General features: G+C 41.2%; 1 protein-coding gene across 3 annotated transcripts in view; it reads left to right on the top strand.

Annotated features, from left to right (window-relative positions):
* TSPAN4 (tetraspanin 4) overlaps nt 1-24,821 on the top strand; it is a 367,797-nt gene that overhangs the window by 56,840 nt on the left and 286,136 nt on the right. For all 3 annotated transcript variants that reach the window (XM_014957436.1, XM_014957439.1, XM_014957438.1), the window contains exon 2: nt 23,198-23,272. The gene's annotated coding sequence lies outside the window, so the exon portion shown is untranslated. The remainder of the gene's footprint in view (nt 1-23,197; nt 23,273-24,821) is intronic.

The following is a 24,821-nucleotide window of genomic DNA, read 5'->3' as shown; positions in this document are numbered from 1 at the left end:
CTCTTTTTTTTTTTTTTTTTTTCCCCCCCCCCCCCCCTTTTCTTTCTTGCTTGAAGGGGAAAAATAAGTCAGCTATCTTTTATTCCTTCTAAAAGAAATGAGTCTTGACAGGTCTGGAAATGTGTTTTCAGCAGTTACTCCGTGCACACAGGGGCTGTGCTGGCTCATTTATACATGCACTTACTACAGCCCAGACATTTCATTAGCTTGGCATATATCTTTTGTTTGCAGTGATAGGCACATGAAAGTACAACAGGAACAGGGCTGGAGGAGAGAAGAGGGGAGGGAAGGGGACACATTGCTGCCTGAAAATTGCTGTCTCAATGTTTTATTTCTTGCTTATGCAGGACAATCTTCTTTTTATTCTGGTTATTGTTTACTGGCAGTGCTTTCCATGTACGGGAGCTGACATAGACTCAGATAGAATGCACTAGGCCTGGATGGCTGCTTGTGCCACTCAGACAAGGCTGATTTGTGATCTTGGCTGGCAGAAGAAGGGAGAAGGGCATATAGAGGATTTTCCTATTTGTCAGGACTGAGAGTGTACCCTGGAGAAAGGACATGAGGCAAATATTTGGCCAGCCCTCTCCTCTTCCCAGCCTCATCTCTGGTCACTCTTGCTTCTGGGTATCTCCATCAGCAGGAGCTGGTGTGTTGGGCCCTGCACAGGGACCGATGGCTGCAGGGTGACAGGCAGGAGGAGAAAGTGGGGGCAGTGCTGTTGTCTGATTTACGTGCCCACAGCAGGGGTTGTCCTTGGCCAAGCGCATCCAGGGTGTTTGTGTGAGAACTGAAACTCAGTCGAGGCTGGTTACATCAGCATAAAGCTAATTTTAAATCCCAGATATGCTGCCAGTCTTGTGCTGCATAGCTCCAGCAGTCCTGCTCCCTTTCATCTAGCCGCAGCTTCATCTTTCCCTTTCAGAGTTGTCCACCTAGTGCTCAATGCACTGGGTGACTGGTTTTTGTCCCTAAGCCCATTTATGTGCTTGCAGCTAGTGTCCTGGAAATGTTTGCCCTTGTCAGATCTGTCCCTCTCATTCAGCCAGCTACAGAGCCTGGCAGATCTAGGCCTCCTGCCAATGCTTTTGCCGTGCTGTGGTCTCTCAAGCAAAAATCCACTCTTTTCTGTAGGTAGCAGAGGCTGACAGATGTTTTGACTTCTGCTTTTGTCTCTGCCTGGCTGTCTTGGAGACAGAAAAGGCACATTGAAGCGAGCGCAGATGGGAGAGATGTCTGTTGGGATCTACCAAAGGTCAAACGAATGTTATGGAAAGAAAAGATCAGTGCCATCTTTATTCCGTTCCTACTTCCTAATCGTCCCCAGCTAGAGACTGTACAGGGAGGAGACACTCTTGATATATCAGATCTTCATAATATAGTCTAGCTTTGTTCTGTCCTGGCTCTTCTTTCTCTTGAAGGCTGTGTCAGCACTCGTGTTCCCCATGCCTCCGTTTAAGCAGAAATCTTTGGGCTTCAGAGTCAGCAAGCTGCTCTGAGAAACTGTGACTGTTCATGCTTCTCACTGCTTGGGGAATGACTGTCCACTTCACTGACACCAGAGCTCAAACTCCATTGCTTAGTGAGAGTCTCTGGTTTGAGCGAAAGACACTGTGTTTTGCAGATAATTTTTGTTGGGGGAAAAACAGGCCCCAAAGATCCATGAACTAAAAGAGCTGTGATGACTTTGTATCTCCTGAGAATATGAGGGGACTGAGAACACATTCTCAAGAGCAGGGATTCAGTGTTATGCCAGAACCACTGCCCCAGCTCATGCTGGTTAAACAATTCAAAGCCAGTTTGCAGCCCAGTCCCTTTGGTTTGCTGAATACAGGTGCAATGTTGAGATTATTTTCCTGGGGTCATTGAAAGGATCTGCTGTGGAGAGCCATTTTATCCTGTTGTTTTTGACCAAAAAATTACTGGCCATTAAATCAGCTTTATGGTGTTGGGTTTTTTTTTTGGTGGGTTTTTTTTTGTTTGTGTATTTAAGCTTGCACTATAGTAAGAAAAGTAATAGTGGCATCTGTGTGCAGTGCCACAGATTATTTAAGGTGCTAATGCCTTTTCAAAGTTGTTGGTTAATTGAACATCGCAGAGTTATAGGCCTGCTCTGCTAAATGCAAACAGGGTAATAGTTTTTATTTATGTCACAAGATTAAACTCTGATCTTCAGTCATGTTTATTGGCTGAATATCTTGGGGCTCAGGGTTTTAGCATTTGACAGTAAATTCTTAGCATTATGCTAAGAAAAAGAGGGATGGGCAGGATTCTTAAAATACCTCTCTGTTGTGTCCTCATCATCCTTCTGCACTGACAGCATTTGCTTGTTCACCAAATTGTTTTCCTCCTTGCACAAAAGGTATGTTTTCAGCAGATGTGGAGGGAGTGCTAAATTGTAACAGGTCCATTGCTCTTTGGTACTGTTTCTTCTTTAGAGTGCTAGACAAACCCTGCTTAAACCTTTGAATCAAGGAATGGTTTTCAGAAGTGCTTAAATGATTTAAGAGCACAGTTCCCTTTGGCTTCTAGTCAGACTTTGTGCTCTTTAATCTTTTTAGGTGCTTAAAAGATATGCTTTCTTTCCCTCCCCCAAGGGTTTGCTGAATCTGTCTCTCCTAAGTACTAACACGGCCCCTGTAACTCTGGTGTCTAAATACTGTCCAGTCTCCAATATGTTATCACAACAGCCTAGTACAGGAGAAGAGATCAGTGTCTCCATCTTACAGATGGGGAGTTAAGACGTGAGGGAGACAGAGTGACTTGCCCCTAGTCAGACGGGTTTTGAAGGACGGATACCCGAGTCCTACACTAAATCCCTGAGCAGGAGATTGCTCAGCTTCTTTACAGGGAGGTGCTAAGCGTTCTTTGCCATGCTTTGCTGAGTCAGGGCCTTGGGCTCTTCCTGACATGGTCTATTTGTCCACACATATAAGTACTTGCCAAAATAGCTGAGTTTTTACTGTAAACTAAAATGCTGGCATCAAAACCTCTCAGGAGTGCGTTCAAATGAATTATTCTGTGTGCTGAGAAAAGGAAGATAAGGAGCAGGGAGAAGAAAGACATTTAAGTGCAGTATTCTGCATATATCATTTGTCGTTTCACTCATGTCTGACAGTGAAAGAACATACAAAGTACAAACTTGCTAGTGTTGGACTACTTTCTCTAGACAGCCCTTCCATTAATGATGGCTCTGTCATAAGATCATGTTGAGTGAGTTTTGGACCAGCTCTGGAGGGCTCACTTATACAGCTTGGGACTTTGGAGCGTGGATAGGGATTATATGGAATTTAAGCAAGCAAAGATGGAGTGAGTTTGAAAAGATTCTCGCTTTGAATTTTTGTAAGATGCTGCTTCTTTGGAATGCAGTGATGGCTTGTAATTGTTGGGAACAGCTGTAGCCTTGCTGTTAGGAGCCAAGTGAGGTTTCTGTGAAGAATTCCCCCCCCTTTTAGGGGGAAGGAGGGGAAACCTCAGCCCTGGCCTAGGGTTTATGTCTGGTACTTTCTGTCTATAAAGACTGCCTCTCTGCAGCTATTACTGCTTGTGCTGTGGACATTGTTTCCCTGGGAAGAAGGATTGGGTGGAGCATAGGAACACTTTTTCAAATGAGGATTTAATTAAAAATGTTTAATTATTTCTTGGCAGTTTTTAACAATGAATGACACTGTTTAGCGTTTTGGCTCCTGTATGCTTTTTACCTTTTTTTTTTTTTTTTTTTTTTTTGGTTTGGGTTTTTGCTTACGCGAGCCATTTTTCAATATCATCCAAAACATGAGGGTTGCTGTTTTTTTTTTTTTTTTTTTTGAGGCTTGGGTTACTGCTGCTGTTGTTTCTTTCTCTTTATATTGATGGGTTCTTGTTTGGCCATGGTGTTTTGTGTTGGCTTGACAATGGTGTGTGTCCCAGGAACCGTGTGTTTCAGTTATCTGGTCTGGGCCAATTGAACAGTTGTAATCCTCTGATAGGATGTGTGCCTGATATGAAAAGTATGATTCTAATTTATTTTTATTTATTTTGAATGCTATTTGGCAGCCAACACTTTATACTTAACACATTCTGATTACAGACAGTGGCCAAACTAATTTGCTTGAAGTTTAAAAAATGTGAAGTATAGCTTTTTGTTTTGTTTAGTTTTGGGTTTTTTTTAAGAAAAATGCTCTTAATGTTTTGAAATCTTTTAGAATGATTTTTGACTGTCTATTTTATGTTGCTTTATTTGAAATTATCAAATTTACTCTCCAGAAATGTTCAGGGGAGCACTTGCATGCCAAAGCTGAGCCCATCAGCTATGTTGGTGTGCCTGTGTTAGCACATATTTAAGAAAGGGCAAAAAACACTGCACAGGCAGAGGAGGAGGGTAAAAAGAGTGAGAAACAACAGGGGGAGTACCAAGGTCAGGGGAGGAAGATGATGAGGAGGTGCTCCGTGGTGGAGCAGGTATTGCTTGCAGCCTGTGGAAGACTGACACAGGAACAGATGGATACTCCCAAAGGAACTGCTGCTGTGGAGACCCCACTCTGGAGCAGAGGAAAGGTGTAAGAAGGAGCAGAGAGGAACTGCAACGTACTGACTGTTTATCTTCATCAATAACATAGACAATGCGATTGTTCACACCCTCAGCAAATTTGCAGTTGACACCAAGCTGAGTGGTGTGGTTGACTCACCTGAGGGATGAAATGCCATTTAAGTGACCTGGACAAGTGCAGGTGGGCCCATGTGAACCTCATGAGGTTCAACAAGGCCAAGTGCAGGGTCCTCCACAGGGCATCCCCCAAATGGTTCTATGATTTATGACCATAGCCCCCATTCCCCTGTACTGCTTGGGGTTGAGAGGTAGAGTCTGGAGAAAAGGAGTGAAATTGAGCCTGGGAGAGGCAAGAGGAAAGTTGGTGTTTTAATGTTTGTCTTTTTATTTCTCACTACCTGAATCTATTTTACTTGGCAATAAGTTATGTAATTTTCTTCAAGTCACGTCTTTTTTGCCTGCAACCATAACTGATAAGCAATCTCCCTTTCTTTATCTCGATTCGCAGGCTTTCTCTTTCTATTCTTACTATTTTCTCCGCGCCCTGCTGAGAGGAGAGAGCGAGTGATCACCTGGGTGGGCATTTGGCTCTTAGCCAAGGCTCACCCACCGCAGCGGGCAAGAGGTTTAATATCAAACTAAGCAGGTTTCACACTTGTACACTGTTCTGTATTGCAGCTTTTAAGCCACAGCTGTTGCTAAGCTGGCTCATTTTAATGAGCAACTGCAGTAATGTGAGGCTCAGTGCTGGCTTCACAACTTCACCTGGTTGTCTAGTGTCCCAAGACGGTTTTCAATGGAAGGAGCCTGGCCCTTCACCCTTTTTCAGCTCCTCACAGTTAATGCAAAACACTACCAATAATTTCTGTATCTGCTGAGCTTTCCTTATGGTATTCTACCATCTACATGCAAGTGTTGTATTTCTTGCAATGGTCTTATGCTGGGTGTAAATGGGACACTTGTAGTCTTTTGCACTTGCAATAGGAGAGAGGAGCTTGCTGGCTTAGTTGTAATCAGAAGAGATGCATCTCTCAGCCAGATATTTTGGCAAGATGCCCTCTTTGATATGAAGGAGGATAGAAGCTGTCCATGGCTACTCAGGGGCGGGGAGCTGGACTCCATACAACAATGCTGATCTCAAGAGATAAATCAAACTAAATCATGAGACTCTTCTTCTTAAAAAAAAAAATATCTTGAAAGACCAAGCAAATTTATCTTGGATTTAATTTCTCTTTTAACTTTGATGCTGTGTTTGCAGGAGGGGAAGGTCAACAATGTGATTGTGAGTGCACATAACAATGTAATCACCTTCATAGACTAGCCTGTGTGTCAAGACAGAGACTCCTCCATTTATTCCTTCTTCACCACTAAAATAAGCACCACCTTATGATCTCATGTTTTTCCTTTCCTCCCTTTGCACTTTTTCTTCTGTGCCCTACATCGCCCTTTGGTATGTGGAATAAAAAATGATGCTGGAGGAAAACTGAGAACAATACAGAAGTTGCAGAACAAGAAATGACAGAGCTTGAATGTGGTGGGCCACAGGTGTGTCCACTTTCCCTTGTGGAGAAAAAAAAAACCCAAATCAGATAGTTGGGGAGTATTTTGCTTCAGGGCCCTACACAGAACTCTGCTTGAACTAGCAGGCCTAAAAATAATAGAGCTGGAGGAGCCACTCACTGCACATCAAGGACTCTTGCAATGTCCTGCAATTGCTAAATGCTGTGATCTGTGGTTTATTTGTGAGAGCTGGCAATGCTGTTAGGTGATTATATCAGTCATGGTCTCTAGACTTTCTACCATGCTTTCTTGCTGTGACCCTGCTGTCAGGAGAAAGTAATGTACATGATCCACATCCAAATATGGTTAATTATTTTTTTTCTGGTGAATTATATTGATTTTGCAAGTATGCACACAATTAGCAGAGTCTGCTAATTCTAAAAATATGTTTATTTAGCTGTCTGTGTCCTTGTTGCTAATGCATACAGTGTGACATTGTGCTAGGAGTTGCATGACCTTTGATTTTGTTTGTAGAATATCAATCAGAGCCATTGTGGGCTCCTTCCTTTTTATCTGTGTGTCAAGACAGCTCTGTTGTCCTGATAATAGTGTACTGATTTATATTTGACAAGATTTGCTTCTCTTACTAGAAGTAGGCTATCTCTATCATCTAATAAATACAAGCAAGCTTAATAGATTTCTAGGAGAAAGTGTTGTGATCACCTGGGCTGGTGAGGCTTAACTTGGGCTGAAGACCCTCATTCAGCAGTTCCTCTGTCTAGCCCTTCATTTTTGGCTTCTTCTAGAGTATGTTGTCAGAAACCGTACTGCTTTCGCTGAGGATTTGAAGTGACAGGCAAATTTCTGTGTAGTTTATTAATTTGTGGAAGTGGTTAATTACTCTTTGTAATAAATTATTCAGCTTTTCTTCAGTTTGCCTTTTACCCAGCTTTAGCTTGAATGGTTCTCAATGTGCCCTTTCTGCTATTTTAACAGTTCCTTTCCATTACTTGGAATCATATTCCTATATAGGTGATTATACCTGATATATTAGGCAGTTTAAAGTTTCCAGCATTAAGTTTCATATACAGGAGAATGTGTTCCATGGGCTTGCAGTAGGACTAATGGTCATTGGAATTTTTTTTTTTTAATTTTGATTTTTTAAAAAAAGATGTTTTTAAATACCATTCACACAAGAGAACATGCCTTTTGAGTTTCCTTCTAGTGGGTTTCTATGCCACTTACCCTCTTGGGATGACTGACCATGACTACAAGACCTAGGAAGACCTGAATGGCTTAAAACCTCCTAGGCAGCCAAACGTTACAGATCTGATTTTCTTGTGAGACAAAAATGAGAATGAAATGAAATTACATCTATGAATATAGGTAGTTGGTATGACAAGGGAAGAAATTAAATCTCTTTGGGCTCCACATCCTCATTTTCTATGCTGTAGCTGCCTTTGTTCTTTAAGGACATAAAAGTCAGGTAACTTGTTATATAATGTAGCCTTAATGTGTGTATATCTATATAGAAATAAAATATTTTGCCTTTTAACACATTATAACCATTGCCTTTCCTGGACACCAAGCAAATGGTGTTAGTTTCCTTAATGTTTTCTGTTACTGGCTGATGCAGTGTGATTTCGTAGAGAGTTAATAGTCTGTTGCAGAAGGAATGTCAAGGACTTGTGATTTAACACTTTTACTTTCCGTTTATAACAAAAACCAATCAAGTAGAGATGTGCGTGTCTTTTGTCAAACTACTCCAAAAGAGTCTGGTCGAGGATGTTGGTGGCCTTAACATTGTGTAACTGGGGAGCAGAAGCTGTTGTGGTGAGGCTGCTGTGCTTTGTAATGCTGCCGAAGTGGCACGTTCTGAAGAACATTGTGGTCATTTGTGTGTTTGTGGTTCTTTTTTTTTGTTTGGTATTTTAAAATTCTTAAATACTTTCAAAATATAAACAGCTATGCAATTTGTTGAGATGCACTGAAATTGAATGTTATAATACATTTTAAAACGGTTTTGGGAAGGAAACGTAAAGTCACTTAGTGGATATAGATATTTTGCTACAGCCCTGAGTGCTGAATCCCATGGCAGCGCTTGGTTCATCAAAGTGGAATTCATCTTGTCTGTCTCTAGCTATCCAAACTTAAGGCATCTAGGCCAGAAAGTGCTTTAATCCAGCTATTTCGAGTGCCTATTTTAGAGTGGGTAAGTCATGCTCAGATGATGTCTGTCTCTGCTGGCTGCGGAGTACACAGAGAACCAGTTTGGATGCTGTGCCTGAGTTCAGCCCTGGGGCAACTTCATGGTCCAGGAGAGCTTGCAGCCTCATGGTGTCATTTAAGACAGCGTTTGTGTGCTCTTGGTTGATACAGTTTCAGCTCAGAAAAGCACTTGGGCACCTCCTTCTGTTCCCCCTGAGCAGGCGTGTTTTCCTGGAATGAGACCTCCAGCTCTTACCAGATGACCCCTTCTGGCTCCAGCTGTGTCAGCTAGGATGTCACTGCCCATCGCTGCTTCTCAGGGGTGGTGACAGTGACTGTCACACAGGGATGTGACAGCAAGGAAGACTATGGGAAGCTGGATATATCAGTTTGTTGTAAACAATTTGCAGCTTTTGGTCTGATATATCCTGATGGCTTTTACCCAAAGCAGACCCAGCAGGGCTTGCACGAATACTTCCACCAGCAGAGAGAAGGCAGCAACCACTGGACAATAACTCAGTGGCACTACAGTGTGTAAAGGGAATGTCTTTCTGCAGTCTGAATGGAAACGGGGAGTCTCAGCCTGGTTTCCATCCGTTGGATTGTGCTGTTCTCCAGGTCATGTCTCATCTTAAGCCTCCAGTGATGTTAAAACACTGTATATGTCTCAGCTGTGGATGCATGATAGAATTTTGACCCCTCATGTTTTGCCAAGCTGAGTGAGATGAACAATCGGGGAATGTGATGTACTTTGGGGGCAGGTGTAATAGGTACCAAGGGGGACTTCAGACAGAATAGCACTCTGGGGACTTCACGACCTCTCTCAGATATGGTGAGCACATGTAGATAACAACAAGTTGATTGGACCAGGGGGATTTGTGAGTACAAACTACAATTTTACTATGGATGTTAGCAGATGATTTCTGTGCTCGCACATATTCCTGCAGAGTCATTTTGTTTTCTCAGGTTTTACAGTCACAGATGTGGTGGGGCTATAAACGCTATAATCTTTCTCCTTCCTAATTCAGAATTTGGACTCTTCCTTGCTCCATTAAATCCCACATTTAACTTTATTTTGAAAAGTTTTAGGCACAGGAACAGTGTTGGGGACAGAAATGGTACATTTAGTTCTGCTGAATGGATATGGTATTAGATTGACAGTCCCTGTCAGTGTGTAATTGCAGATTAATGGGAAGTAGTATGTCATTATGGCAGCTCAATAGCACAAGTTTTGGAGCTGTGCACAAGTCCAGGCTTTCATTTCTTGTTAGAGGGGGCTACTCTGACCTGCCTTGCACAATTTTCTCCCTGATCTCTTGTGGCAAAGAATAAGGATGTTTACAGTTCAGCTACTTAATGATCCCAGGAATATGATGCAAGACCAGCAGTGTAATTTCAGGAATATGAGGAGATTGGGAAGAACTGCTACAACATGGGAATGTATATGCTATATGCTATATCCTATATGCTATAATCCTATATGCTATAAGGAATGAGATATATATGAAAAGCTTTATGTTGTGAAATGAGCAGCCTTCTGCAGAGCATCTACCAGTGGAAATGAAAGTATTGTTTGTGTCCAAAATGAATACAGTTGCTGAGCTTTACTAACCAGACCATGAAGTCAAGGGAGGGACCATATTTATGGACTGGAAAATGAGGACATTCCACATATGGGTTATTGAAGTCACTTTCCCAGTTGTTGCCGAGTTGAGGCTCTATCAGCCAGTACTTCAATACTTCTGTCTTGCAGCAGGTACCTTATGCTGAGCTGGCTGGTTTGAAGGTGTTCTCACTGAGGACCACCTTGAGACATTTACCTACTTAAAAAGTGCTTTACATCATGAGCAGCCCTCCTCTTGTCTGCAGAAGAAAATAATGCTATTTGAGAATTTAATACATTTTAGTTTGGCCATAGAGCAGGAGCTGAGTAAGCAACCAAACAGGTGTTAGAAAGGGCTTCATCATTTCAAGATGTAATAGGCCTCCTTCAATTTGTCTTTCCTTGTAAGACAGCCTGCTGGTGTTGCTGCACACGTTCCAGGTACCTCCTCAAGAGCCACTTGTTCTTGGACTCCACAACTGACAGTCTGGCTTGTGCAGACAGTGTAGTGTGGACTGCCACAAGATAGGATGGATTTTCTTTTTTGATGGGGTAGGAAAAAGATTTCTGTATGGGCGTGGGCAGAGGATGCATTTATATCTCTCTGCCTGACTAGAATCACATGGAGGAAACGCTAACCATCCCAGAATGAAAGAAATGGCTTGGAAACCTCTGTGGCAAGCACAGAACTGCTTCCTCCTCGACAGATTTCAAGGCAGCAGTTGTAGTACTGGTTCAAGGACACGAAGAAGAGAGAGCCCACATTTGGGGAGCTTCAGATGTACGTGGCAGATCCTCAGGGAATTTTTCCTCTTGCTATGAAAACTGTGGCTCCCACTACATTTGCTTGTGATGCTCCATTTGTTTATACTCAGGACACTAGTGTAAGTATTTTACATGTCTGATTTGTTCTTTGCCATTGTAAAAGTGGAAACTGGCAGGGCTTAGCAAGTCGTTACTCAGAGAGTACGAAGTCTGCTGTTGAAACTGCTGACTCAAAGGGGCCAGGGATGCTTCTAGGCAGAAGCAGCATGTCTCTTAATAATCTGATGTAATACGACCTTGACTGTGCTTCTGTGTAAGGGACTTGTGAAACGCTCCATCGCTCCTGTGCAAAGCACAAATACACTAGTACCATGCCTAAACTTGTACGTCAGAGGAGCAGCCCAGGGAGAGCATCATTGGAGCTACTATTGCTTCCTATTCCCTACAAGCAGGTGAGGATGCAGCAGCAAAGTGTGGGGAGTGGGATAACCAGGCTCTTCCTCCTCTTGCTCTTGACCTGTATGTTTGACTCACATCGTGAACAACCCATTAGGGCTAGATGTAGTGCCACCCATTTGGGAGCAGGGGCGTAGACTGCGATTACGCCAGGACCCAGGTGTGCTCCTTTGGACCTAGCTGTGCCAGGAAGGAGGTGACTGCCCACAGCCTGCCAAAGTAACCTGCCAAAGGTTACTGCCTCCCTGGTCTGTGGACAGAGCAGTGCGTGTGGGTACTTCCTTATCCAGGCACAATCAGGTTGCCTAGCTCAGGTCAAAAATTTGCACTGTTTTATGCTAGCATTGATAATTTATTTCTCCTAAATGTAAGTAAGCAATTTTTGACAAAAACAACTTTCTAGGCAGTACTGTGGCTGATAGCATTCAGGAAGGAGTTGCAGTGAGTAGCTGGGAGGTTTGAAACTCTTCTAAAGGTATGTCAGTATCTAGGGAAGAAATCTGTGATGGCCTCAGATTCGTAACTGTCTGCCCTTTGCTCAGGGCTTGTTTGACAGCAATGGGTGAACTAAATATTTGTGCATTTACAGTTTGCAGGAAAAAAGTAAATTCGTAGACATAATAAATATATATGGATAATACCACAGAACCACCAGCCTACTTCAAAAGAGGGGTAAGATCCTAATAATGCCTTTGTTTAAAAAGACTGAGACACTAATTCACCTCTAGAACTGAGGACAGTATTTTATCATTAGTACCATGCTGCCAGATTTAGTAGTATGAAAATAACACAGTCATCTGTAATGCAAATGTTGATGTCTGATTAATAGAGAAAATAACATAAGCAATTAATTCATGTGGGAATAGATCATTATAAATGAAAATTAGATCATCAAAGGATAAGCGACACAGAAATAATGCTACCCCAAAACAGGATTAATTACTGAAATTCCAGTTAAAAAAATGCATCTTTAACAATATAGAATCCTTGAAAGACATGTCATGTGATTCATCAAAATTCTGGACTGAGTTATTTTACAATCCCCATATTGATTATCTTCATTATAAATATAATGGGGACCTTTATTCCACTCAAGGTAGCATGCTGTTTTAGGGACAGAGCACAGCCTTAGCATGAAACTGACTCAGTTCTGATTTATGCACTCCCAATTTTTGTTATAGTATATGGTTTGCCTGGGTAAGTCAGGAGATACCTGGTTGCATTTTTTTCAGGGAGGAATGTAGCTTTTATGTTAATACATATTTGTACCTACACATGGTCTTAATCACCCCAAGATCAGTCTTGGAGGAAAGATTGTCTGTCTTGTCATGCAGAGAGTTTTGTCAAAAATTATTTTCTCCTCTTGCCTCTCAGAAAAATTTTCAGGTGACCTTGGACAGATCACATTATCTCTCTGTACTTTGTTCTCTATCTTGGTTTTGAATGCTTCAGCTTAATGATGTATAACATGAAATTATTTAAAAGGACTTCATTTCAAGTAGTGCTAGGAATCCACCTTTGTAAAATCCTGGTCACTTTTTAAAAGCTCAATTAGAGATGTTACTCTTTTCCAACAAAATAGGGCTTACTGCTCTTCGAGTACTGTTATAGACTCCAGTGACTTCATACTTTGAAGATACACAGTATTTTAGCACAGTTCATAACATTACAGGCCAGAATCATAATCTGCATTTTTTCCTGAGGTTTAATTTTACATCTTTCTATTATTAGAGATCTACTTAGGAACTTGGCAGTTTTCCCGCTTTCTATTAAAACTAGACTCAATGTGCTTTGCTGCGGCAGTTCAAGTGCATTTTGTATGGCATCGTGGTGGGGTGCTGAACACTGCATAACTGGCCTTATGCAACACCTTGCTCCTTGTGAAAGGCCAGTTGGAGTCTAAAATGTGCTGCTGCAATGAGTATTTGAAACACTGTCAGAGGGAGGAAAAATATGAGAAGTGTCTCTGAAGCTGGTACTGACAAGAAGGCCTGTGGGCAGTCAGGGAATTACTCATAGCAAGGGTCCAGAAAAAGCTGACAACAAACTTTTGTACACAGGACAGGTTGACAAGAACATTGTAACTGAGAATCTAAAGAACTGTTGCTGTTTGAGGAAAAAAGATTTTATAAGTATTATTTTGTGAATAAATATTATCCAGGAAATGCTGTATCTCTCCTTACTTGCTCTTCTTAATAGAAACGGGTCATATAATGCCAGTTTAAGTTAGCCTTTTGGTTAGAAAGTATCTTGGAACAAGTTTTGTGTAATGCTCTACTTAAATTAATACACTGCTTTGTCTGCCCTCATCTTTGTATTACCTTACATTTATGACACTTAGCAGAAGGTCCTGATTCCTGGTTATGTTAGGTTGTCTGGTGGTCACCTCTTTTGAGCTTCAGTTTTCTTTTGGTCCAGCACCTTTTCAGTCCCCTTCTGCTACATTGTTTTTCCCTGCTTTGAAGGACAGCAAGGGTATCGGTAAAAGACAGGTCTTCTCAGAGCCTCTCAGCTGTTAATAAACAGAGTACTGACTGGTGCCATGCAGGAGTCGGCATCTCAACCATGCCTTGAAGTTGTTCTCCAAAGATTTTGCCTTCACTACAAGCCACAGTGAGTAGTTTTTATTGCTGCTGAATGTTATTTTCAGCCCTGGCAGACTTACCTTTTGCAAATAGCGCTAGATGCTTGTGGTGCAAATTTCTGTAGCTGAGGAGGCCACCTGATGGTAAATGTTTCTGCTTCTTCGTTCAGTCAAATGGCTTTGAGGCATTTTTAGAGGAATTTAGTTGGAATATTGTATTAGGTACTTTTGTGCTTTTGAGGCTCCAACAGCTAGATTTAAATGCTGTAGAACGTATACAGAAAACTCAGGAAATGAGAAACAAAAACCTGCCAGGAAAAAACATTTTTGCATCTTTATACTGTCATTATCTCTTAAAACCCAACCCTTCTGGCCTGATTCCCAAGTACAACACTCCTGTATTGGAAAAAACTTGGCTTTGACTAACCTTTCATTTTGTGCTCCTGAGCCTTTGGTGGTACTAACAAGTCACATCTATTACTGTAAGCATTCAAGTTTAAATAGCAGCCTTTTTAGCTTGTAATGGAGACTGTCCCACTTGGTTCTCTTCAGCCTGAGGAAAGATGAGTGCAGTGCCTTATCCTAAGGACCTGGGAACATAAACAGAAACGACAGAATATGTATTTTCCCAAGTTCCCTTAAGGCTGTAGAGAGAACCCTGGAGGGAGAAAGGCAGCTGAGAAAAAATGAATGTTGGTAAATGGTATTAAAAACTAGCAGACAGGGAGAGCTATATGAATGCAGGATACTAGAGGCTGCTAAGGGAGGGAGCAGACTGTGAACCCAATTTATGCCAGTGGCACGAGGAATGAAACGAGAAAGGTGGCACTCAGTAGGTTCCCTTGGCTCCTCATAAATTTCAAAGTGGATGCCTTTCCTATTTTAGTATCCTGTAAAATGTAACCCTGGGACTGTTGGAAGATGCACTGATGAAGGTAATAGGAAATGAGAGAAGAAATTTCCTCATTCTGGCCTTCATTTCTCAGATCTTCAGTGATTTGTTAGTCAATTAACTTGAGGTCAGATATACTGTAGTTTCTTAAAGCGTTACACTCCAGTAGAGTATGTTATTCAACTTATCTTGTTTGCATCTATAGAACTACGCTTGGTGTGACAAGATTTTGAGTGCGCAGTGATGAAGAAAAGGATTTTAATTTTTCAGCACCCTCTGTGGAGAATGACACGCTTTGTATATTTCTGTACTTTTACTAGGAATGTAAAGAAGTTGCTGTTTAAAAGAAACACAATTAGCTGGAGGCCAGCTAATTCCTATAAATCATTTTAATTAAGGGAAAGAGGAGAAAAAGAGAGACAACCTTTTTGTGTTCCTACTGTGATTAGTTGGCTTAAGTCTAGAGGGCCAGTGACTGGTACTTCTGATATTCCTCATCAGGATCCCCGTTCTTTCCCTTGTTATTAGTAGTAGTCATGCTATTAATGCTGGTGGAGGAGGTGGTAAATATTTTATTGATTTCTAAAACAGATAAACTCATTAAAAGTAAGGGCAGCTGTTTCAAAGCTGTATGCGTCAACCCTCTCGGTTGTACTCCACTGGCATCACAGCTTTCTGAAAACGAAAGCCTTGTACTGTCTAGGGAGTTTTCTGCTAAACTTCTAATAGTTCTGTGATGAGGTGCTGTGCAATTCAGCAGGTAATTGGCCTGTGTGTAACCCAAAATGTTTCTACAGGAGTATGTAGGTGAACAGCAGTTGGTACTAATTAAATAATTGCTTCCATTAAGCTAAACATAATTAATGCGACTTAGATAATAGGGAAAAGTAAGTTGGTAATTTAACCATTGTGGGTTTGGGGCAGAATTGACTGACTTTCTTCTTTGCCACAAAGTACATCACAAAGTGGAAAATACTGCTGCAGAACAACTCAAATGGAAAGGGATCACTCTACAGCGTGTGAATGGTTTCATATTAGACTTGTGCTGAAAACTTTTTATACTTCTGCAAGGTTGTGTGGCAGATTATAGTTAGAGCTGGGAGGGAGTAGATTGTTGGGTTTTGTGGTTTGTTTTTTTTCCTCAAGAAGCTTTTAATGCTTAGAAAACTTGACCATACTTTACAAGGTTGTGTCATGACCGAAAGCAGCCCAGCAGTCTGCAGCCTCTCCCCTAATCTCTCTGAGAGTTTAACTACCCAGTGCCAAGGCCAGTTCTGATTCTGGGCAGGTTCAGGACCTGGAGAATGACACGCTTTGTATATTTCTGTACTTTTACTAGGAATGTAAAGAAGTTGCTGTTTAAAAGAAACACAATTAGCTGGAGGCCAGCTAATTCCTATAAATCATTTTAATTAAGGGAAAGAGGAGAAAAAGAGAGACAACCTTTTTGTGTTCCTACTGTGATTAGTTGGCTTAAGTCTAGAGGGCCAGTGACTGGTACTTCTGATATTCCTCATCAGGATCCCCGTTCTTTCCCTTGTTATTAGTAGTAGTCATGCTATTAATGCTGGTGGAGGAGGTGGTAAATATTTTATTGATTTCTAAAACAGATAAACTCATTAAAAGTAAGGGCAGCTGTTTCAAAGCTGTATGCGTCAACCCTCTCGGTTGTACTCCACTGGCATCACAGCTTTCTGAAAACGAAAGCCTTGTACTGTCTAGGGAGTTTTCTGCTAAACTTCTAATAGTTCTGTGATGAGGTGCTGTGCAATTCAGCAGGTAATTAGCCTGTGTGTAACCCAAAATGTTTCTACAGGAGTATGTAGGTGAACAGCAGTTGGTACTAATTAAAGATCCCTTGGTGCTTGGCTCCAAGCTCATGTGGGCTGCTTTGCAAGGGGAGGGGAGGTAGGAGCTGAGGGTGACAGCAAGGTAGGCAGAGCAGTGCCCTCACCACCAATTTGGGAAGTCCCACTGCACCTGAACAGAAGGGGCAGGCAAGTCCAGTGATGTTAACCAGGGCTGTCCAAGAGTGCAGCAATCCAATGCATAGAGATGAGGCAGGTCCAAGATCAAGCTAGGGTGTTGCAGTTGGGATCAGCAAGGTAGAGGGCCAGGCACAATCTTGTGTGAATTCAGGCAAAGGGCCTGAGCTTAAGTGCACCTCCATGGTAAAGGGATGAGGGCCCTGTTGGAGGTATCTCACAGAACTTTCTCACACTTAGCTGTTTCCCAGCAGCCTAGTCTCAGCTTATGGTCACATTGTTCTAAGGCTGGGCTTGCTTGAGCATAGGCAGCCCAGACCCTCAGGAGAGAGGGGAGAGGTTGCAGAGCATCTTCTGCACCCATGTTAAATAAAAAAAAACTTCTAAGATTTTCACACACAGAAAATGAGAGTTGCAGCCTTCTCACCTAACTTTGTTAGTGGCAGGCTGGCCAGGGCACTGTAATGCCAGTAAAAAATGTGCATTCAACCATGGGTTGAAATTCTCTGTGTTTTAAATGCTTCTTATCTAATCCCAGAGCAAAGAAAGCCCAACTGAAGCAGGTGTAGCTGGAGTGGCTCGGGCAGGATGAAATCTGAGCAGAGGCCAGCCAGAAGGCTGCCTGCCAGGCACAAGCAGAAAGCATCACAACTCCTTCATGTCACAGTGCCTTGTATCTTGAGAAATTCCCTCAAAAGTCCTGTAGCCAGCAGTGGTGCTGGGTATTGTGGGACTGATGCTCCGTGAATTGCTGCTGATTTTGTCCTTGCCACTGCTGCTGTTGGGGATGAATCACAGTAGCTCAGTTGTCAGTGGAAGCTGGAGGGGTGGGCAGGTGTGGACCTACACTGATTTCCTCCTTGTTCTCACCTGAGCATCTGTCCCTGTTCTCAGAGGTCTGAAGTCATGTGCTGAAGCGCAGGATTTACCTGCCTTGTCTTGTAATTTTAAATGTCTTCTACGTATCAGCTAAGATCAAAAACCCTCAAGTGTTCTTTAGATAAATGTCTTGCTCTTTGTAAGGAAAAGCAAAAGATTGAATTGTCTTGACATTTTATAATCTTTCTGGTTTAGCTTGTTGAAGCTTAAATATATTGAAAAAGGCCCCTGTCATTTTGCTGAGGTCTGTTGAATTTCTGTAGATGGAGTAATATCCTCACCTCTTTGCGGTCTTTTTTCTATATCTGGTCCTGTGACCTTCAGCAGTCTGATGTAAGGTTTTGTTTTCTTCAGGACTGTGCTGGCTTCTGGACAGTTTAGGCATACCTATTACTAAATTATATCTGATTAGGAAATATGAAGGGATCAAATATGGCTTTATTCTCTGGAATACCTCAGCTACATGAGTTGCTTGAGGGTGGAGCTGGGTGACTTCCTGTCAATCAATACTGTCCTCCATGGTACTGCATCTCTGTTTGAGCTGCTGGAATGTATTATTAGTGTAATAGGTTTTCCAGCCTCAGCTCTAGTCTTATTTAGTTGTGAACAATCTGTGTATAGCATTGACACAAATCATTTATATGTCAAGCTGATATGCAGTGCAAGGGAAAACATATTTAGATGGCTGTGTTGGATTTGGGAGCCTGTGAAGCTCATCATTCCTGCCTTTTCTTATGAAATAGTAGACTGCAGCATTCTGGTATCATGCAGCCCAGCAGGAGTAGGTGTATTTCTGTCAAGGGAAAGAAAGAAAATTCAGTCCCTTTCTCTTTCTGCTCTGGTGCTCCAGGAGATGCAGAGAAGAAAAACGTGATCCCTGAGGATCTCTGCAGATAGTGAGAAAAGAATATATAGAGAATGTGAAAATTAGCTACAGGATGCTATACCTTGAGGAATTCCAGATTCAATTGACTTTTGATACCTCAGGCTTTAAGCTGTCTTTTTGGTGGTAGGCATTGTAGATGATACTGTCTTCAGGCAGCAGACAGCACTGTGCGGGCTCTTCCACGAACACGGAAGGGTGGTGTGTTGTTGTTGTCAATGAGCAGTCAACTTCTTACACCAAAATTACTTTTTTGAGAGTCACCTTTTCCACAGAAATGTCAGAATTAATGATTCTTTATTGATAGTAGAAGCATTTTGTCAATCATCCCCCACCTTGAAGTGGAAAAAAATCCAATTAATAATACTGAGAGGAAATGTTTCACAAAGGACTGGAAAATGTACCCATTTTGAATCCTGGTGAAAAATAGACCCTTCAGTGTGCCAGTATTTTTTAAAAAATTGTTTTCTGACAAGGCTTCTCTTGGTAAAGAGTCTCACACATCAGGGAAATGGGAGATAATGACTATCTGGCTGTTGTGTTAGATGTATCTAGTGTGTGAGAGACTGGTGTTGGTGGTCCATAATTCTTGTTGCTTTAAAACATACTCTTAGGTGGGAGCTATCTGGAAAATGGAGCTTCTCTCTAGCTGCAAGGATGAGGACTGTGGCTCATGTTGAAGGTGTTCAGATATTTCATAATCCAGGTTTGGAGTCTTCCCCACTCCTGTCAGTTGCCTGGTCATCCCCATCCGCTGGCTCAGACCTACTCTTAATCATGAATTTTGGCCAAGGGCGAACCTTAGTTACCAGGGCAGGGACACCTTGAGCTAGAGATGTCTTCCCTCCCAGGAGACAGAGTGCCCCTTTAGTTGCCTTTAGGGAATGAGTTAATCTGACCCCTTTAACCTTGGCCGTACTGCCACTGCCCTTCAGATTTCTGATTTGCATTTGTGATTACTTTTTTATTCCCCTTAGAAATTGAGCTTGCTTCATCAGTTGGAGTGGCTGCAGAAGAGCAATGAATTCTGCCTTTGTACTGGACTTTTAAAGAAATTATTTATGATTCTAAGATGATTGGATATGTTTCAGTGTCAGCACGGGGTATGCATTTTTAAGAATGCTATTGAGACTCTCATACCAAAAAATCAGCTACGCATGTTCCTAGAGTGTTATTTTATAGTATTGAAGAAAGCATTGAATGCAGTAGTATTAAATAAAACTTTTCAATTAATTTATAAAAACATTTTCAGTGCTTTCTTCCTTCCAGGACAGGCAGAATTTAAACAAACACCAAGCAAAGAACAGGGACAGAAACATTTTTTTCACCTTACAGCTCTTTTGCTTTAACTGGGACTAGTTAGGCTGCATGCATCATTGTAAGCTCAGAGGCTTAATTTTTGTTGAAGGGAACTTTGTAGCAGGAATTTGAAAAGGCACAGTGTGATTAATGTCAAGTAAGCCTGAAGTTGCATAGGGTTTGAGCTTGTTGTCTGCAATAATGCGAGTTAACATCAGTGAACAAGCAACAAGCGTAGTAATGGGCTAACAGAGCATATGGATTTAATGAAAAACAGATGATGACAACAAAGAGATCTTGGCTGGGGTTTTTTTTACCCTTTCAAAGCTAAATGAAAAAGTCTAAAGAACTCCTCTGTCGTTAATATTTTGGTGGAGCCAGTATAGTTTTAAAATTTTTCAACAAAATATATACTGACATTCCTTATTAGTCTGGTTTTCTGGCAGACATGAAAAAATAGGTTCATAAACCAAAAAGTTAAAAAACTGTGAAAATTGAAGAAGCCATTTTAGTAATGTTGCCTGTAGATACGTTTCATTAGGTGGGCAGCAGAGCTGCTCCTCTGCTTCAGGCAAAAGTCCAGAATTTATTTCTGGGCTATGTGGCTGGTCAGTTATATCTTTATATGTAGATCCCTGTGCTAAAATGCAAAAAGATTTACAGCAGAGGAGTTAAAGTTGTGGTGGTCTCTAAGAATACAAGTTAAGTGAATTCTGTCTCTAAGAGTTAGAGACAAGCAAGTCTAGAGTAAATGATAAACAAGACACACAAGCACTTTCTGCCTTGTTTCCAATACAATAAACTTTGGACAGGTACATTGTAGAAACAATTACTCAAAATTTTATTGGTTTTGCTGCTTTTGCCATTTGAAACTGGAACAAGCATGGAATTCTGATTGTTCTAATAAGCTGGACATGAAAATAAAGAAATGTATGTTCCCTTGAGGGCCTTTTTCATATGTAGAGTTCTCCCAAGATGCTGACCTGTTCATGCCTCACTTCTATAAAATCCTCTCCTGAGAGCTTTTGGGAAGTAGAGTTTGGATGCATTTTACTGGTTGTGAATAACCCGTTCCTGTACTATGGATGGACTCTGGAGTGAAGACATTGTATGGGAAAGCAGATTTTGTATCTTGCATGGCACTTTAGGCTCCATGCCTGAAGCAGTAATGTTTTAAGCAGCAAAAGTGTTCCAAAGTGGGTAAAGACACATCAGTGCAATCAGTGGTTCATAGTCTGTCTCTTATAGGGTTACTTCTTACTTGAAATATCTTCTAGTGCTGTACTTGAATTGTTTAATTTATGCAATAGATTTTTTTTTTCTTTTCTTTCTCAGTACTTCTTGTGAGTGTGCTTAAATGGGAAGGAATGGCCCTAGTTCTTCTGTCTGTCTAATCTAATTAATCTATCTCATTTATTCAGTAACTAGAACATACAGATTTCTTTTTTTTTTTTTTTAACTCATGAAGTAAGTAGACGATGTGAGTGCTGAACATCCGTGTTTGTTCTTGTAGAGTCTGTCTGGTTGAATAAAACACATCCTCCGGTGCCATCCTCTTCACTTGAAACAGGTGTTTGAAGTTCACCCTTTTGGATGACTTTGAACTGAAGGCAAGGAAAGCCTACAGGGAAAATAAGTGTCAAAAGCCTTGTAGGCTTTTTGAAAGAGTTAAATCGCTGTCTGATCTCACTGGTTTCAGTCAGGCTATTAGGTCTTTAAGCATCTTGTCTTTGAGGATTAGTCTGAACTCTTAATTTTCCATTCTTGATGGTTTTCATCATTCCAAGCGCACTGATCTTGCCTTAAACAGTAACTACAGCAGTTATTGCATTGCCATAAAAACTCTTGTTATTCTGCTTAGAACATTCTCCACTTAAAAGCTTTTTCTTTAAAGCCTTTCAACCAGTCCATAATTGGCATGATTGGGGGTGGGGAGTGTGGGCAAAGCTGAGCAGAGCCATAGTATTTGATAAACCACTTGCTCTCAAGTTCTCTGGCCTCCTGGAGAAACGGAAGTGTCTCCAAGCCACTATTTTACTAAAACCTGGTGATAGCAAGCTGGCAGTGTTCATTCCTAGGCGGCTTGTATTAGAACGGAATCTAACATCTGCATGTGCCAAGGGCCCTGTGGGCTTTGAGAAGAAGCAGTATATGTTTGTATGTGAGTCTCACTGTGACAGAAGTGAAGGACCAGGAAGATGATTAAGGGACTGGAGCATCTCTCATGTGAGGAAAGGCTGAGAGACCTGGGACTATTAAGTTTTGAAAAGAGAAGGCTCAGAGGGGATCTTATTAATATGTATAAAAATACCTGAAGGGAGGGTGCAAAGAAGACTGAATCCAGGCTGTTTTTAGTGGTGCCCAGTGACAGGACAAGAGGCAACGTGCACAAAATGAAACACAGGAGGCTCTGTCTGAACATCAGAGAAACACTTTTTTGCTGTGGGGTTGGCCAAGCACTGGCACAGGTTGCTAGGAGAGGTTGTGGAGTCTCTGTCCTTGGAGATCTTAAAAAGCTGTCTGGACACGATCCTGGTCAAGTGGCTCTAGGTGGCCCTACTTGAACAAGGTGGTTGGACCAGGTGACCATCAGAGGTGCCTTGCATCCTCAACTGGTCTGTGACTCTGTGAAGCTAAGTTTTAATACAGAGCATCAAGTGGACAATGACCTGACTTGGGCGGGAGGTTTAATTTCCCTGCTGTTTTGTCTGCTCCAGTGCTATGTGCAGTCATCTCTGTCTTTTGTACAGTATGGGCCCATTAATGATACCTTTTGCTGTTCTCTTGATTTCTTAAATTATTTTTTTCTTTTTAGTTTATTAAAAACCCTCAAATTTCTTTATCCATGAGGTTTTGGGGATATCTCTGCTTTCAATAAAAAACATAAATAAAAAATTAATCTTTGTGTTTATAAAGTTCAAAAGCATCATTTTCTAAAAAGCCAAAAATAAGTTAATAAAGAGATTCTAATATTCAGTGTTTTTTGAAAATATTTTGATTTTAGGAAGCTGATATTTGATTTTTCTTTAGATTAATTTGGCAGTATTAGTTTCTTCTATTTTCTGTTCTTCAGCAAACTTTTTTTTCCACACAAAAATAATGGATTCATACATTACATATTCTGGATCTGTAGAATTTATGTGTGAGTCTTTTTTGAATCTCAAGGCCATGAAGTGCTCATATCTGATCCGGTGTTTAATGTGATTCAGATTATGCAAAGTAGCTGATAATGCCACTCTGTTCTAATTAAGTGCTTGAACATTGGCCTAAGTGGAAACGTGCTGTGTGGGATGTTCAGAAGTGCCCATGGGAGAAAAGAGCTTAAGCCCCATTGAGAGTGAAGAGCTTGATCCCAGCAGCTTGAGAACGTGAAGTCTCCCCTGTGCTCTGCTCCTGTTGTCATTCCAATGACTTCATGAGCCAAGCTATGGGTTTCATGCACCAATAGCACTCTAATGAAAGCTGTTATACCGTGCCAGGTTCTTCTCTGTAACGTTTCAGTCCGGTGAATGAGGGGGTCTCTGTTGTTCTTCCCAAAAGACACTGCTAGAGAGAGTTTTCCTCGTATTTTGCAAAAGACACGTGCCTTCTGACACACAGGCTCCTGTTTTGCAGGTCCCCGGTTTGCAGAGAGGCCACCTTTCCATCTGGGATCACAGCGGGTTCTCTGAGCTCCCGTTCCTGCATCAGGTACATGAATGGCTGCAATCAATTCATTGATCTAAAATTAAGTTCTGAGTGGATAATTGCATTTGAACTCAGGGCCTCAGTGAATGGCTTTTTAAAGAGTAGAAAAGATAACCTGCAGAAGCTATTATAACTAATAAAATGGATCATGCTGGTAACAGTGATGTTGCTTGCTGCTGATGTGGATTGTTTCCTGTTTCCTTCAGAGTGGGATGATCTGAAAAGATACTGTACTGAGCCCTTTGGGTGAGGGGACTGAAGTGGGCACTGAATTATGCCAGATCTTTTATCTTTGTTTTTTTTTTTCTTTTTTTCCTTAGTGTTACTGGCAAACTAATCTAACTTCAAGTGAACTGTTTACCTGAATGCAGAGAGCAACTCTGTTCTTTTCAAGCCAGATCCATTTTTTCTATTTACGATGAAGTCTGATATAAGACTTCACCGTTTAAGAAAAAAAAATAATAATAAAAAAAATAATCCTGTCTACCAAAGTAACTCATGGAATCTGTCCATCTTCATTCTTTCTCCCTTGAACCTGCATCTTTTGTGCATGGTCTATGTGTTTTAAATACGGAAAAAAACCAACCCAGTCCTTCCAATCATGTTATAAAAAAGGTGGAGGTGTTGAAGAGTGTGCTGTGGTAAGAGAAGGACAGATAAAAAGATTAAAAAAGAGGTGCTGCAGCATATGGCACAGTTGCTGTAAGTATATAGTTGATCACCCAGCAACAAATGACTAAGATACCAAAATATATTTAGGATAATCTCACAGAGTGCAGCTCCTGAAGTGGGGAGAAAGGAAAGATGATGATATATTTGAGTTTCCCCTGTAGGGAACAGTATTTCTGAATCTTCTGGAAGAACAAAGCTACAAGTAAAACACTGTAATAACTTCTAAGTGGGTAGATCTGAAGTGGTGAAGCATTTTAACGGGAGTCTTTTATTTGTCTTAAATGCTTCCTTTCCTACTTAAATGGGCTTCTGCAGCACATGCAAACTGAGGATTTGACCAAGGTCTGTGGTGTGAAGTGGAATTTAAGTTGGGCGTCTGATATTACTTGGTCTTAACTTTTGACTCAGGTATTCTCATACTCTCAAAAGCTGGTGTCTATCAGGAGTTTTTATTTTGCTTGATTTTCAGTGACCCTTCTGCTCCAGCTCCTAGCTCTCTTCTTTGTGGGAAAAAGTATTTTCTTTACTTTTATATGTATCTATGACTTCTGTGTTGGCATGGATCTTATTTCCAGTTGTAACTATACAGTTAACGTTACCCTGGGTCAATTGAATTGGATCAAGCAAAGCTCAGTGATTTATTCTAGGAAATAACTCTTTTTGACATCTTTACGCTCTTTGTGTTATCTGTGAAAACTAAAATATCTGTTGTTACTACAGACCCCTCAGAAGGGCTATTCTGTCCATTTAAGTTTTAGTGTTAAACAGAGCAGGTTGATTTGGTAAAGTGGCGATAATTTACCACCTAATAGATTCTGTAATTGGACTAGGGGTTTCTTTTGCTTTCTGAATTACTGTGTCAGAACTTGAGCAACTTTTC

The sequence above is a fragment of the Calidris pugnax genome, unplaced genomic scaffold (genome assembly GCF_001431845.1).
Source record: "Calidris pugnax isolate Ruff unplaced genomic scaffold, ASM143184v1 scaffold211, whole genome shotgun sequence".
In the NCBI taxonomy this organism is placed as follows: domain Eukaryota; kingdom Metazoa; phylum Chordata; class Aves; order Charadriiformes; family Scolopacidae; genus Calidris; species Calidris pugnax.
Note: the sequence above shows the minus strand (reverse complement) of the source record. Positions and strands in the feature narration are given on the sequence as shown.